Genomic DNA, 17,245 nt, shown 5'->3' on the forward strand with positions numbered 1-17,245 from the left:
CAGGAACTCAAGAAGAACGGAACTTGGAGAGGTGGGAGAGTGACAGTCTCTGGATGGGAGTTAAAGCACGTGTCTGACAAGGTCTCTAGGAAGATATGTAAGGGAAAAGAGAGCCAGTGTAGAGAATATTAACATTTTAAAATTAGAGAGATTAGAGAGAACCAGCAAGAAAATGGAGCGATGTATTCTGTAGAGAGAAATGTGGTGACATCGGACAGAAGAAATTACTTGAAGGAAGGTGAAGGGAGGAAATTGTTACACATTTGGTTATGGGATCAAATACAAAATAAACATAGTTGGTCACTGTAACAGGTAGTCAGAAATTAATGATGGATTTCACATAAGCCTTTTCAGTGATGAGAAATAAAAAGGGTAATGACAAAGTAAACATTTCTTTAAACATATCATCCCAGGAGTTTTGATGTGAAGAGCAGAAAAATGGAATGCGAGTTGAGTCTTGATATTCAAATCTCTGCTTTGACCATGAAATCACCTCTCATTCTTTCCAATGTTGATTTGACTTGGCTTTCTACTTGGTCTTTTTTTTTGGGGGGGGGGGGGAGAGACACACCTGGCAGTGCTCAGGGCTTACCCCTCAGGTATCACCCCTGATGGAACTTGAGAAACCATATGGGTTACCCAGGATTGGATCAGGTTAGTAGTATGCTTGGTAAGTGCTATACCTGCTGTACTGTCTCTTAGGCCCTGCTTAGCCCTGCTTGTTCTATGTATAGCATACATGTGAGGTGACATCTCCTGGACCTTCAGTCAAGTGTGGTGAGATGTGCTACCTTACAGACCACTCCTAGGATCAAGTTTTCCCTCTGCCAGAAATCTCCACTTAACGTTTAAGAATAAACCACCAGAGTAGAAGGGATACAGACAAAAACAGAAAGAAAATGAATTTTTCTTTGTAAAAAACAGCCAAGTTTTATGTATTCTCTGTAACCAGTGACAATACTAGGTCCCCAAAAAGCATAAACATCAATAAGATGAGTGACTGAGGTAAAAATGGCAAAGACCTCACATCATACCCAATTTCAAGCAAGGTGACAGTAGTCAAAATGCTGTAATTAATTTATAATTGTCAATAATTCACATGGTTCAAAATCAAACATCTTAATTTTTTTACTTCTCTTATTGGGGGTTTGAGATTTACAATATATAAAGATGGTTTCCCATGCGTGTAATTCCAACACCACGTTAATCACCAGAGTACCCATCTCCCTCGCCCCAAATCCCAATGCCCCCCCTTACTTCTTTTTTTTTAAATTTTTATTAGTGAGACACCATGAGGTACAGTTGTAGACTTACACATTTTTGTGCTTGGGTTTCAATTATACAATGATCAATCACCCATCCTTCCACCAGTGCCCATTCTCCACCACCACCACCAGTCCCAATATCCCTCCCACCCCCCATCCCCCCCAACCCACCCTGCCTCTGTGGGCATTCCTTTTTGTTCTCTCTCTCCTATTGGGTGTTGTGGTTTGCAAAAGAATGCCCCTCCCTTTCAACCCCCACCAATAACAATGCAATTGTGTAAATAATTTCTCTTGTTAAGGACCCTCTATCTGCCCCCATCTTTAGACTTTTAGTTCATACCCCCACATAAATGTTATACATTTCTTTCCTATTCTTCCATAATCACATGCAATATATAAGTGTTCCTCCCTTTGATCCTCACTGGTGATTTGCCTTTCATACAAGTTTGCATCTTCAAAACCAGAAACTAGGCAACGTGGAGAGAGGTAACTTTTCACCTTCACCTAACATCTACCATATATATGTAATATATATATATATATATATATATATATTATATATATATATATATATATATATTTGGTGTATATATATCACGGTCATGGTCGTCCCGTTGTTCATCAATTTGCTCTGAGTGGGCCCAGTAACGTCTCCATTGTGACACTTGTTACTGTGTTTGGCATATCGAACACATCACGGGTAGCTTGTCAGGCTCTGCTGTGCAGGTGAGATACTCTCCGTAGCTTGCCGGGCTCTCTGAGAGGGGTGGAGGAATCGAACTCAGGTCAGCCATATTGGCTGCGTGCAAGGCAAATGCCCTACCACTGTGCTATCGCTCCAGTCCAACATCTACCATGATAACTTTTATTTTTCAGAAAATCAGTTGTTTATTATGTAGTAGGACCACCTAACACGTAGACTCCAAATTGAGTTTCCATGTGTCCAGGCCTGTCTGTTGAGTGGTATGATCCTATGAATAGATAGAAGGTGCTTGTAAGAACAAAGGTAGAGAATGTGACATTCGTGCCTGTGCATTCCTTCACAGGCTTCCAGGGATCGTCATGGAACCATGATAGGTTGGCTTGCCATGGCCCGTCTCTTCTAACATTTCTGGGAAGGCTCTGCCCTCCTGCCAGCAAATCCACAGGGATCCTTGGCTGGCTCGTGCTGAGTCAGTCAGCTGCCAAGATCACCACCTGTCCCCTGTCAAAATTGGCTTTGTGTTGGAATTGACTTCCCCTCGGATGACCATCCTTGCAATGCTTCCACCAGGATTTGCCCTGTAACCACATCCCCGCTGTTGGTGTCATGTCCCACCACCAGCCTCACGTCAGAGCCCTTCTTCTCACATGGGGCATATGCTTCTTGAATGTGAACCAATTCTAATATAAAAAAAAATAAGATACAGTTTTTTAAATTACCATCTGACATGCCAAGTGAAGTGAAGCTCATTTTCAAATGAATCCCAGCTGTCATAATAGTATTGTGCCTGGATGGCTCCGTCAACACAGAAGTAAGAAGGGCAATTTTATTTCATATTTGACCTGATAACAGGAATTGTGATTGGAAATCAACTTGAGATACTTAGAACAGCTCCTTATAATCACATCAATTAACATTTGTACATTGCTTTACTGTGTATAAAGTACTTTTATGTACACTGTCATAATATGTTAGGGAGTGCTGGTAGCTTCAAGGAGAGAACGGAACTGAATGATTCTACTGCATGAGCTTAGACACAGGCAGAAAACAGACAGGTTCTTACAAAAGGGAATATCAAAAGCAGACCACAGAGCTAAGCACAAAAGAGTAAGCATTGCCAGAGCAAAACCCAGAGAGGCTGAAATGAAAACATGGCCAATTCAAGAGACACACATCATGGGAGGAGGGCCAAGTCGAGCTCTTATAGCACAGTGTCCAAGAATGAGAGTTTTAGAACAACCGTTCGGCAAGAGTAAGTTGTTTATTCTTTTATTACACAGGTAAACCGTTGTTTCTTGCAACTGCCGATAAACCAAAGGAATGCGCGAAATATATTTCAAACTCTTTTTGCCCAGGCTGTTTTAGAATCATCGTCTTAGAAAGACCGTCTGCCAGCATGCTCACATTTATTGCTTTTCCTAGTTCCTTTCAAGTGCTTACTGCATTGCTGTCCAACCACGTCCATCTTCCAGGGGCTTGGGAATAACTGTTAACATGACTTAGTGACTGAGTCACTATTAGTAACTACATTTCTAGAGAGAGGAAACACCTAGTTCTCCTTTGTCTCAAAGATTGAATTGCATAATCGAAGCACATAAACTGAAAGAATTCACAGTATTGTGATCACTCATTCAGACCATGACTGTGAATGCCAGCAAAATTATGAATCTATATCCGATGATTTTGATTTGCCAGTTATATTGAGTCTCCTGTCCCTGTACCTGGCTGTCCTCAACTGGGCCCCTTGGAGGGGGGTAGGTTGAGTTTCCCTCCCACCCCGAGCAGAGGGAACTGAGGACAGCTGAAGACCTCTGGAACCCAGACACAGCCATGCTAAGACCACTCTCCACATGCATAGATGAGCCTCACGCATGAAGAAACTGGCAGAGGAACCCAGGTGTGCGGGACCCGGGGCTGAGATCTCTAAGCCTGCTCCGATTGGGACTGGGCCTCCTCCACCCAGATCCCCCATCTTCCAGTAGCTAAACAGTTACATCCACCAACTGCCGTGTAATCCCACCAACGGCCAAGATCCAGAGACTATAAAACCAAGCTCCCAGAAGTGTGCAGCCGCGTTTGCGGCCACACAACCTCTTATTCTCTAGTTTTTTGCTCTCAGAGAACCCAGCAGGCTACCAAAAGTATCTTGCCCGCATATATGCCTGACTGGGAACACCTGTAAAGGTGATTATGGCTGCCCCAAAAGCCTCCATCCCTCTCAAAGAGCCTGGCAAGCTACTGAGAGTATTCCGCCCACATGGCAGAGCCTGGCAAGCTACCTGTGGCATATTCAATATGCCAAACACAGTAATAATAATGGGACTCATTACCCTGACACTGAAAGAGCCCCCAATATGCCATTGGGCTACGCTGGCACACGACAGGGATGAATGGAGACATTACTGGAGTCCGGTTGAGCAAATCAGTGAACAGCGGCATGTGACAAGTGACAAGTGATGTAGGTACTGAATGCATGTTTTTGCTGAGTGAAAATTGTCTTCGGGTGGAATGAGGCTCCACTGTTGAACTGGTTCAATAGGGTTTGTTTCATACAAGTTTTTTCACTCTCCTGATGAGAATGTGAGAACTGAATTGTTGAAGAGGCAGATTCTGTCTCTGGGGAGTAAATTTGCAGGAATGTTCAAAGACTGGTGGTACAGCTAAATGTGGTACTCTAGACACAGTGTGCCTACATAGTCTTATTTTATTCCTGGACCAAAAGAAATCCCTAGCATCTGACTCTTCTCAAAAGTAGCACATAGAATTCCTTCTCTGTCTTCTTAATAATCCCCTCCCTCCAGAATTCACACCTGCCTTATACGAATTGCATCCAAATGTCTCAAGGTCAAGTTGTTCTGAATTCTTGAAGAAAACCAGTTAAACCATTCTTAGCAGGACACAGAATGGAGATGACCTTTCCAGAATAAAGAGCAGAAATGGAAGGGGAGCAGGAAAGCTTAACATTGGCCTAGTATTTGGGGAGTACACGTGAGAAATTTTTTTCTGGAACGTTCTAATAGTGCTAAGCCTCCAGTTACTCCAAATTCTGTGGAACCCAGGAGTCAGATGATGAGGAAAAGTACAAAGGGAAGTTGAATTTGAATTGGAGGGAGAAAAAAGTAGGGAAATCAATAAAAATACTAAGGCTTTATCAGTAACCTTTCCCCAGGTGGTATATTTCTCTCTCTCTCTCTCTCTCTCTCTCTCTCTCTCTCTCTCTCTCTCTCTCTCTCATCTCTTTCTCTCTCTCTCCCACCTTCATCTCTCTCTCCATACCTGCCTTTTATTTCTTAGGAGATTTAAGATAATTTCCAAGTAAAAGGAGGATATATTGTATAGGATGAAACATAAGTTGTAATAGATTGACTAAAAAAATACAGTGGTGGGAATAAAACCAACCGGCGTGTAGGGCTGGTCGCACATCTTTTCTGAGGCTGGATTACTGTGCCTCTCAGGGGACTGTCTGAAACAGAAAGAGGTAGTGACACACCCAGCCACAGTCTTGCTACACCCGGGACTCTGGCCTGTGACATGTACCGTATTCTCCTGATACCTCTTTGGTTGTATTTTGCATGGGTTTGGCACATCCCATGAGCTTAATGGGATATTGTCTTCATACAGAGGGTGAAGCAGGAATGCAGACCTAAATATGTGCTTTTGTGAAAACTGTATGTTAAAACACAAATGCAAATATTGCTTCGCTTTCACAAAAAAGAAAAATTATAGAAGGAAACTGCCCAACTACAAAAAAATACCTTGTCAAGCTTAGAAAACATTATTTTTGCCCTCTGGAAAGAAAGATGGCAGCCGCTTGGGAGCTTTGTGGAAAGCCAGGAATGAGCTGGTCGTGATGGGGCGACTAAAACCTCATGGGAAGGGGGGCGTTCCCGGCTCATCCTTCACGCCCTACCGAGGTCACCAGTTGCCCCCCACGAGCAGCTCTCCGGCACAGCCATGGCTCCAGAGCACAGAAACCAATTTCTCAATTATCTGACTCTCAGCAGAAATACTTCCAGGGTTAATAAGTAAAATAACAGGAATCCAAAACCGCATGGCTGCTATTGCGGCCGCACGACATCATTTAATTCTTGAACCCAGCTGTAGAAAGCAAATCATTTCACAATGCTTTTTCAGCATGTCTGATTTGGGGGTGTAAACTCTAAATAATAGTGGTGCATCTTTTATCGAAACAATGAATCTAGTCAAAGTAGATAGAGTGTTAACTAGAATTCATCTACCTCACAGGCATTGGGAGGGTTGGGGGCGTGGGGGTTTATTGGGGTTCTTCGTGGTGAAAAATAAGTATTGGTAAAGGGAAATGTGTTTGATAGTTGCATGACCGAGACCTAAACCTGAAAGCTTTGTAACCTTTCCCACAGTGATTCAATAAATAAATAAATTTAATTTAAAAATAATAAAATAAAACATTATTTCTTTAGAGCTAAAAAAAGGCAAATTTCAGAATCATTTTCTGAGTGAAGGGGGGAAAATGGATTTCAGAGTGTGTTGATGGGCCTGTGGGATTCTTTTCTTATCTGACATCTCCCTCTACTGACAGTGTGTCTTCACTTTTCGCTGACAACCCAGCAGGGAAGTCCTTTGAAAGTGACATGGCAAGGAAACTCCTTTGAGCCTTTGCGCGCAGATTGGAGGAGCACCAGAGGGAAGATCATAGGTTCCGTTTGGACTTGGGGAATTGGAGCCATCCAAGTTCAGTCGGTAACAGGATCTGCATGTCTGGAGTTCAGAAGAAAGACCTCAGACTGAGAGAGAAGTAGCAGGGTGGTCAGAGGGAGTGGATGAAAGGAAAGGAAAGAAGGAGAATGTCATGAACGGCAGCGCTCAGACATAACGACCTGGGAGAGGCAAAGGAACAAACAAAATCCGTCTTTACTCTTCAGAAGGCCCATTTACAGCATGTCTGCTAGGACCCATCTGTCTTTGGCATCTCTATTCCCAAGGTTGGGGCACTTACTCGTTCACTGTCAAGAACTGTTGGAAATGTTTATTGTGAGAAAGTTACTTCTAGGGCTGGAGAGAAAGTACAGCAGGTAGGGCTCCTACCTTGCATGCAGCTAACACGGGTTATATCTCTGGCATCCCATAGGGTCCCCTCGAGCACCTCCAGGGGTGATTCCTGCGTGCAGAATCACTGGATGTGGCCATGAAACAAAAGAAGACAAAAAAAGAAAGTTATTTCTAGTGAAGAGCAATTGTTTTCCCCATAAATGTCTACCCTTTGGGGGAAAGGACTACACCCAACATTGCTCCTGGCCTTGCACTCAAGGATCAGTCCTGGCAGGTGTTGGCATATGGAACACTGGGGCTCAAACCTGGGTAGGCAGCATGCAAGGCAAATGCACTACCTGCTGTACTCTCTCTTGCCTCGATGTCTTTTTGTTGTTATTGTCATTCTGCAGTAAAGATAGACTGTACCCTCACTTGTTCTTGCAAAAAATACTTGCTTGTGAAAATCCCATGAGACAAAGATGGTTAAATTGCTAAATGACCCCATTCAATAAGATCTATTTCACCCACACACCAATACCTCCTAAAATCCCTTGAGAGTGAAGACTGTCTTAATCTTCTCTCCCCCTACCAAATATTTCAAGAGGCTTTCTGTGTGGGAAGTGCAAGCACTTTGCCTGTAGGAGCTCTTTATTTTTTAAAAAATATTTTTATTGTCCCCAGTTTCTCTCCTATCCCCAGCCTGCCTCTCTGGCACACTTTTATTTTTTCCTTCTTAGGCACTGTGATTTATAATGCTTTTTCTGATAACTGCATGTAGGAACTCTTTAAATGTTGCATAACTTGGCATCATTTGCTATCCCCATTTATAAATCAGAAAACTGAGGCTCTGAGAGATAAGCAAGTTGTGCAAAATTACGTAGAAATTGTGTGATAGAGTCTGGCTTGGAATTTATGCCTCTCTAATAGCAAAGCTTAGATACCAACAGCAATGGAAGTCTATCTGTTTTCTCCCTAGGAATAAAACTAGAGTAGTATTCACAGGACTGAACCAAATATTATATTACCTACTTGTAATCTAGGGTTGCCAGTTTGCTTTGCCTCCCAGCCCATTTCTTCCCGTTGACTCGTGGACTCTGCCTTATCTAAGCATCCGTGAAGCAGAGATTCCTCAGCTTTGTTCCTTCCAGTTTAATAGTTCCCAGGTGAGTCCGTCCCCTGCTGCACAGCCTCTGTCCTGCTCTGGACACTGAGCACTCCAGCCAGTTAGGCCTCTGCTATCCTACAGTCTTGGTTAGTACTTCTGTCTTCCTTTTTTAGGGATACCTCCAGAGGAAAATGAATGCCTTCTGGCTACAGTATGGCTGCCATGGGCTCCCCATTCATTATTCTGCAGCGTCACCGTAGGTGAATAGCTTCACTCCTTTGAGTCTTGAGCCTCTGCTTTTTATAACGGGAATGAGTCCTTGATCGCATGTTCTGAGTTCCCTGGGAATATAAGTTCAATGTCCTGTGCTGTTCCCACTTGACGTCCTATCTACTCAAAAGTGCAATTGATTCTTCAACAGTACAAGTTTGGATAGGGAATTCACTGACATGGGATTGTTTTTTCCTATCCCCAGTTTGACACTCATGAATTCCACTAACCTCTGATGTTAACTGAATTCAATCATGCAGAAGCCTTGAGTATTGTCAGAAAGACAGCTATCGGTTAGCTATCAAAAACAGCTATCTGATTTTTGTTTTATGCATGTGTAGGGCTGGAGCGATAGCACAGCGGGTAGGGCGATCGCCTTACAAGCGGCCAACATGGCCGACCCGAGTTCGATTCCTCCGCCCCTCTGGGAGAGCCCGGCAAGCTACCGAGAGTATTCGATATGCCAGACACAGTAACAACAAAGTCTCCAATGGAGACGTTACTGGGCCCGCTCGAGCAAATCGACGATCAACGGGAGGGCCCTTTACCTCGAGCATGTGTAGGGGTCACACCTGGCTGTGCTTCAGTACCACTCCCAACTCTGTGCTTAGTGGTCACTCTGGTAATGCTGTGGGTGGGTTTGTGGTGCCAGAGATTGAACCCAGTCTACGTGCATGCAAAACATGTTTGTTAATTCTTCCAGCTGTCTATCCTGATATATACAAGAATTTTGGTTTTTACTTGAAAGGGTGTCCCCAGAATTTACTTCCGTGGGTAAGCTGTAGTATTTATAATCTGTCTATAGTGGGGAGTTTAAAATTCTATGGTCAATGCTACTACCTAGAGAAAATGAACAATCAATAGGCCAGGGAAATCATTTCTACAAGAGAAAAATAAAACACAGTATGCTAGACACCATGGAAAAAAGTGATATCCTTGGTTCCTGTCGCTCAAGGAAGGATAAGAGTCTCTGTTCTTGATATTGACTAAGAGATTCAGGACACTTACAAGCATTCTTTTTGTAGAGATGTGGGGTTTAAGACATATGGCAGAAAAACAACAAGACCTAAAGAAAAAAATGCAATTATCGGTGATTATGTGTAAAGTTTACAGAAAAATAACTGAATAGTTTATTCCAAGTAGATGGTTAACAGATGCTCACTGAATCAACAGCTTAGCAACCCATTGTAAATGAATGAGTGAAGAATGGATTAGTAAGTGCAAATGCTTGGGTTCTGGTTAGATGAATGTAATCTTTTTGACAGTATTGATCTATGGCATCTATATTCTTTTTTGGCAATAATGGTGGGAGAAACTTTGGAATGATTATAAAATATCTTACCCCCCTTCCCATTCCTAAATGCTATATCATTGTATCACTGTCATCCTGTTGTTCATCGATTGCCTAAAGCAGGCCCCAGTAACATCTCCGTTGTCTTAGCCCTGAGATTTTAAAAAGTGCCACATTCAAGGCTCTTTCAAAGTCAGGAGAATGAGACCCATCATTGTTACTTTTTTTTTTTGGCATGTTGAATACACCACGGGGAGTTTGCCAGACTCTGCTATGTGGACAGGATACTTTTGGTAGCCTGCCAGATTCTCAAGAGTAAGAACTAGATAATAAGATGTCACGCGGCCACAAATGTGGTCGCGTGCTTCCAGGAGCAGGGTTTTATAGTCTCTGGGTCTTGGCCGTTGACGGGATTGCACAGCACCGGGGGCAGTTGGTGGGTGTAACGCCTACATACTAGAAGATTGTGGATCTGGGTAGAGGAGGCCCCAGTCCCAATCCGAGTAGGCTTGGAGATCTATGTCCTGGGCCCTGCACACCTGGGTTCCTCTGCCGGTTCCTTCATGCATGAGGCTCATCCAAATGTGTGAAGAGTGTTCTTCAGCATGGCTGTGGTTGGAACCCGGAGGTCTTCAGCTGCTGGGGCTCTGCTCGGGGAGGGGAGGGAAACTCAACCCACCCTCCTCCATGGGGCCCCAGTGAGGACAGCCAGCCGCAGAGGCAGGAGACTCTGCCCTAAATGCTATATTTGCCAATTTATTTAAAACTCCTTTAACCTGCAGTTTGCGACTCTCTGAGTTTGTGATTTGTGATTCTCTGAGCTGCCAGTAAAGTGAGAGAAGGAATAAGGTGCAAGTCAGGGAGGACCCAGGAATCCCTGTTCAAAGTTGGAAGCTGCTTGCCAAGGCTTTGGAGATGTGTAAGAAATACACATCTGTTCAAGAGTATCTCCTAGGGGATGGAGTGATAGCAGAACAGATAGGGCGTTTGCATTGTACATGGCCAACCTGGGTTTGAATCCCAGCATCCCATAGGGTCCCCTGAGCACTGCCAGGAGTAATTCCTAAGTGCAAAAGCCAGGAGTAACCCCTGTGCATTGCCGAGTGTGACCCAAAAAGCAAAAGAGAATTTTAAAAAATGAGTATCTCCTGAAAGGAGGAGATATTTGAATATAATCTCAGGGCTAGGATGAAGGAGATGTTACTGGGGCCTGCTCGAGGCAATCGACGACTAACAGGATGATTTGTGATTTGTGTGATTTTGTGAGTATCGCCTGAGATCCAGTTGTTCAAATTGACTGGGATTAGATTTAAAACATGTTTATCTGCTGCCATTCTCCCATCACATAGATCTGGACCCCTCTTCTGAATGCTCCTGGTCAAGCAAAAACAGTCTACACATTGTAGGGTAGATAGTGAGCATCAGATGGACTATTTACCAGAGACTGGGACTTCTTACACCCCCACGTATACATGAGAATACCTTTCAGATTTTGCCTGGTCTGCAGATTTGGCCTAATTTGCTTTAGCACAGGGACTTAGAGGTCTCTCTTTTTGTGGAGCTGCAGAAGGTGAGATTTGTTTTTTTACTATCATCCCTGACTAGAAAACTGGAGCATTTCTGACACTGGTTTCTCCCCAACCACCTCTGCTGTGACTGGATGCACACCTGAAACTGAGTCGATGTCAGTGTAGTTATCACACTGGTTCCTGTCCTTCTCTCCGTGCTGCAACTCCATTAAGAAAATGAAATGAGCACATGTTTAGTAACAACAGTTGCTTTGAATTATGAATTCACAACGGAGAGGTTGCTTTTTATTTTTCTCTTGGCCTCAGAGAGAAATGTTCTCTCTTCATTTTAGGATCCCAGGACTCTTACTTCTGTGTTTTTCTTTTTCTTTTTCTTTTTTTTTTTTAAACTTTAATGGTTTGGCACAAATCCACTTTTGTTGATTTGGTATTTCCTCTGTGGATAAACTTTCTGGCTTTGGAAAAAGCCTTGTTCATGTATGAGGCACTTTTAACCTGCAGGATTTCCATTTAGCTTAATTGGCATATTTATGTATTGAGATGGGTGCCTGGAGGGCCTGAGCCGTAGCATCTTTTGTATAATCGACAAAAATGAAATGAGCTGTTCTCACAGTTGTGTGCCCTTCAGTCATGGAGTGCGGTAAAAGGCTCATCATTTACAGGCTGCGAACGCTCAGGAAGATCAATAGGCATAATGCAACCCAGAGTCATTTAGAAAAGCAAAACTCGGGATTTTCAAAGCCCAATTATTTCAGGAGCTTGCCCATTACTAATTCCCTCTTAAATCCTTCCCAGACCTTGGCTCCTTCCCCATGTTACGGAATGGCCTTCTCCACTCCTGAGGAATCACTCTCCTGAGGGCTAGCTGGAGAGCTTTCTCCTGAGCACCCGTTTGCAAACTCTGGAGGCCTTGTCCCTGGCCAGCCTCCTCTGATCGCCAGTCCCACTGCGGTCTATCACTTTTCGGTTCTCTTCTGAAGCCTGCAGTGCTTTGAAGGCAAGTGTGGAAATTGATTCTTATTGGTCTAAGATAGCTACAGTTAATGGCTTATAGATTTTTGTATAGCCTGGCCCATGAAGCATGTCTATTAAGTCTCAATTAATGTTGACAGAGGAAAGAGAAGGTCAGAGGGCCTGGGACGGAGATAAGGTTTTCCTCCAAATAAAACTGAAAAATGTCTCTTTAAGCAGCACTGGTTTGGGGCCAGAGCAGGAGTACAGTGGGTAGAGCTCTTGCCCTGGACACAGCAGACCTAGATTTCATTCCTAGCATCTCATATCATTCCCTGAGCACTAATAGAAGTGATCCTAGTACAGAGCCAGGAGTAAATTCAGCATCCCCAGTTGTGACCCCAAAACAAAACAAGGCGTGGGTTTTTCAGTCATACTTTTACCCCCTTCCCCTTTTCTGGCCTTTCTGTTCTGATGACCAGGGACCCCATACCTTGACTGTGAGGTTTGCATATGAACTCACCAGGGGGGCCCACCCCTTAGGTAGGGTGTCATATGCACATTGTTGGTGTAACAGATGTCATTGGCCAGAGATAGCTGTGCTCACACCCATGCAAGCTGGGACTGCCAAGGGGCTGCACTGTTGCACACTTCTGTTGCAGAACCGTCACGTGTCTGCGATCACACACACTTTGGTGCTGGAGGCCCCAGACAGCAGACACACTAGACTTTGCTCCATGAAGCCTGGCACCAGGGATCAAACTTAGGGTCTCTTGTTGGCCAGGTTGCCACTGAACCATCTGTTGATCCTCTCTAACAAGAATTCTTTGTACTTCTTGAAGAGCAGAGAGAGATAGAAGAGGGATCTTTTGGTGAATATTGTAGGAACTTCGCCTCAGAGCTGAAGAATGCCTTTCAGGAGAGGGACGGACGGGTGGTGCTCGGGTGGCACCAGTCTGTTGGGGTGCTCTAATGCAAATGACACAGGTGCAGGTGAATTTGCTGCCCTTGGGAGTTCTTATCGCCAGACAAGATGGTTGTATTGGGCTGAAAGGTGGCCCTGCCAAAGATTTGTCTGAAACTAAATGGAATCTTATTTGGAAAAATCTCCCTTAAAGATGTAATTAATGGAAAGAGCAGGATGTCAGACTTGCAAAGCGGACTCTCCATGTCACATGAGACAAAGGCAAGATTCAAAGATGGGTGATATCTAGAAGGGCAAGATTTTTGTCCAGAAGTGCACTCAGTGCCATACAGTGGAGAAGGGACACAAGCACAAGACAGGGCCCAATCGCCATGGTCTGTTTGGGCAAAAGATGGGTCAGGTCGCTGGATTGTCTTACACCAATGCCAACAAAGGCATCATGAGGACACGCTTATGGAGTATTTGGAGAATCCCAAGAAGTACATCCCTGGAACAAAAATGATCTTCGCTGGCATTAAGAAGAAGACTGAGCGGGCAGAGTTGATAGCTTACCTCAAAAGAGCTACTAATGAGTAATAGTTGGCACCACCTTATTTATTACAAAACAAATGTCTCATAACTTTTTTATGTGTACCGTATTTAAATCCATCTCGTTCACCAGAATTCAGATCATGAGTGACCGATAGTGTATTTTTGTTGGGCAGCCCTGATTTAAATAAGATTGGCTTGTGTTTTAAATGACTATGATCAGCTTTTTGAATTTTAATGATAAGTTCAGGTCAGCGAGTGCAATCGCTGTCCCTTTCCAAAGATATGATTGAACTTAATTCGTCGCATTCACCTTTCCAAGGGATGGAGATGGCCATCTCATACCTGTGGGAGAATAGTTTTCTATTCATATTTATGGAACCGGTTATGTTAATATATCTAGATATTGAGGATATCACTGTCTCCTTAGGTTGTGTTTCTTAGCTTGATAAGATTGGCAGTGACCTTATATATTTTTCTTAATTATGCTGATTTAATTAAAACTTCCCTGTATCTAAAAAAAAATGAGTCTCCTGCCCCTGCGCCTGGCTGTCCTCACCGGGGCCCCTTGGAGGGGGGAGGGTTGAGTTTCTCTGCCCCACCCTGCACCCCGAGCAGAGCCCCAGCAGCTGAGGACCTCCAGAGCCAGCCAAGGCCATGCTGGGACCACTCTCCACACATCCGGATGGGCCTCATGCATGAAAGAACTGGCAGAGGAACCCAGGCGTGCGGGTCCCGGGGCTGAGGTCTCCAAGCCTACTCAGATTGGGACTGGGCCTTCTCCACCCAGACCCCCCATCTTCCAGTAGGTAGGCGTCACACCCACCAGCTGCCGCCAGCGCCAGGTTGGTCCCATCCACGGCCAAGATGCAGAGACTATAAAACCCAGCTCCCGGAAGTGCGTGGCCGCATTCGCAGCCTCATGACATCTTATTATCTTATTTTTCCTTTGGAGAACCTGGCAGGCTACCAAAAGTATCCTGCCCGCACAACAAGAGTCTGGCAAACTTCCCGTATCATACTCAATATGCCAAATACCAGTAACAATGATGGGTCTCATTCTCCTAATCGTGAAAGAGCATTGAAATGGCTCTTTCAAAATCTCAGGGCTAGGAAGAAGGAGACGTTACTGGTGCCTGCTCGAGGAAATCGACGAACAACAGGATGATCGTGATCGTGATCTACAAAAAAAAAAAAAGATGTAATGAATGATTTTCAGTTGAAGAATTCTGGGAGTTCCTCAATTCATGAAAAGAGGAAAGGACATAGACACAGTATGAGGGGAGGAGTCTAAGCTGAGGGAAGGCAAAGTTCTGTTGTTGGGGGGTGGGTATTGTGTAAGATGCAACGGAGGGAGGTAGGGATCGGAGTGAGGCATCTGCGAGCCAAGGAGAAACAAGATTGCAAAAGTTGCCAGAAAGTAGAAGAACATGGAATGGATTCTCCTTAGAGCCTCCAGTCCTGCCAACAGCCTGATTTGGGACTTCTAACCTCGAGAACTGTATATGTACTTGTGCCATTTTAAGCCACAACAAGTCATTTAAGCCACAGCCGTCCTAGGAAACCAGTACAGTGACACATTTCCAGTGTGTTATCCCCCTCCTGGATAGTGTGCTATCCCCCAGCCCTGGAGAAACTCTAGAATCAAAAGAAAAGATGAGTTCCCGAAACCACTGATTTAAAGAATAAAAAAAAAAATGTTGCCCCTGAGCTAGGGGGTATGGCTTGGTGGTAGAGTCTCTGTTTGATCCTTGGCACTTACTCCAGGTCACCACTGCCAAGTACAGTCCCCACTCGACCACAAGAGTGAAGAGCAGGGGAGGAAATGTGAGTGCCTCTTGCGAGACCAGTGTTTGTCTTCTTTTGTACAACAGGTGGATGGCTACAGCCAGAATGTTCGCCCAAAGATAGAGTAAAAAGGGAAATGATAAGAAATCCTGTTACGTTTTATGCTTGTTCTCCAGGTAATTTGGAAACACAATTTTATTTTGTGTGTGACTACTCCATCACTGCAAAAATCTTTGCAATGGCCAGATTTCCTCTCACATGGTGAATGGAGGCAAAACCGACTTGGAGCGTGTGTTCCTCTCCTCCACTGAGCCCAGAGCTAATGTTTGTGATGGAAGGAGGACGCTTCTCCTCATTGCTGCCTCTCTTTCAATTTGTAAGGGTGGGTTCCTGACCAGAGGAGTTGCTGACTAAGATGGCAGCAGATGACAAAGATCCTCAATGTGGCTCCCCACCTTGTGGGCCTGATCCTGTTTGTTCTCTCAAACTCAGCTAAATTCATACATCTGAGGCCATCCAATGAAAGATTGCTGAGAAATTAATCATTAAATAGCAATAATGTTCATGATAAGAAACAGTAGATATATGAAAGAAGAAATTAAAAAGTGAAAATTGTTTTAAGTAAAGAACATAAGAGATGGGAGAGTGGGACAGATAGAGCTAAAGAATGAGTCACTTAATTGGAAGATTCATTTGGAAAACACTGACAAGGAGAGGATAGCTTTACAACTTGCATATATTGAAAATAAAGTTCTTTCACCATCCAGTTTTTTAATATGCAAAGGATATGAGTAAAAATTCTCAATAGAAATAGAAAAAAGTTAGTATAAAATTCAAGTGTACTAGTACTCATAAAATAAGGCACTGAAACACTGCTTTAATCTCCATTTGGAAAAATCCACAAGGCAATTATGGACAGACTTTGTTTTATTGTGCTTCATTTTGTTGTGCATTGCAGTGACTGCAACTTTTGCTGACTGAAAGTTGTGGCCACCCGCTGTTGAAGGGATCTTTTATCACTATTTTTAGACCAGGATGAAGTGGTTAGCATTTGAGATATTTTTATATTCCGGTATTTATATTTGCCTTTTTTAGACATAATGCTGCTGCACACTGAATAGGCTACTGTATAGTGAAGAGACAATTTATGTATACCGAGAAACCGAAAAATGTGTGACTTGGTCTATTGCAATATTTGCCTTTTGGAGGTTGCCTGGCATCAAACTCCCAATATCTCTAAGGTGTGCCTGTAAAGTGATCAACTTAGTATGTCTTTGATAAATGTTTAAATAGAACTATCATGGGAGAGGTATGAACTTGAATGGTGATACAGATTTTAGTGTAATACCAGAAACAAGGGCTTGACAGAAAGCTTCAGAGAGAGAGTATGCCTAGGGCAGAGACCAAATTTGACCAACAAGGGGCAGGATATAAACACTTTCAAATGTTTTCTGGCTTGTGACTTCTCTGGAGAGCAATTTTAATTATTTTTAAATTTTTGTTGTTGTTGTTGAATCATCGTGAGATACAGTTACAAAGCTTCATGATCGGGCTTCAGCCATACAATGCTCCAACACCCATCTGTCCACCAATGTATATTTTCCACCACCAAAATCCCCCGTAACCCTCCTGCCACTGCCCTACCTCCACCCCGCTGCCTGCATCAATGGCAGGCACTTTTCTTCTTTGTCTCTGGAGAGCAGTGTCAAACCACAACTCAAGATTTAAGTAGCGAGATGCAGTTAAAGGCTTGTGACAGCCACAGACTTCCAACCTCTGCTCTGCTGGGACGTTTCCTTCACATTTTAATCTCACTTTTTTGTTGATTTTTAGCCTCAAAGATAAATGTTCTCTGTCCTGCTGGGAATTCTGGAACCCAC

At 43.7% G+C, this 17,245-nt stretch overlaps 1 pseudogene; it reads left to right on the forward strand.

Annotated features, from left to right (window-relative positions):
• Positions 1-13,323: 13,323 nt before the first annotated feature.
• Positions 13,324-13,955, forward strand: LOC130016231 (cytochrome c, somatic-like; annotated as a pseudogene).
• The last annotated feature ends 3,290 nt before the right edge of the window (positions 13,956-17,245 follow it).

Source organism: Sorex fumeus, unplaced genomic scaffold, assembly GCF_029834395.1.
Source record: "Sorex fumeus unplaced genomic scaffold, SorFum_2.1 ptg000149l, whole genome shotgun sequence".
Classification (NCBI taxonomy): domain Eukaryota; kingdom Metazoa; phylum Chordata; class Mammalia; order Eulipotyphla; family Soricidae; genus Sorex; species Sorex fumeus.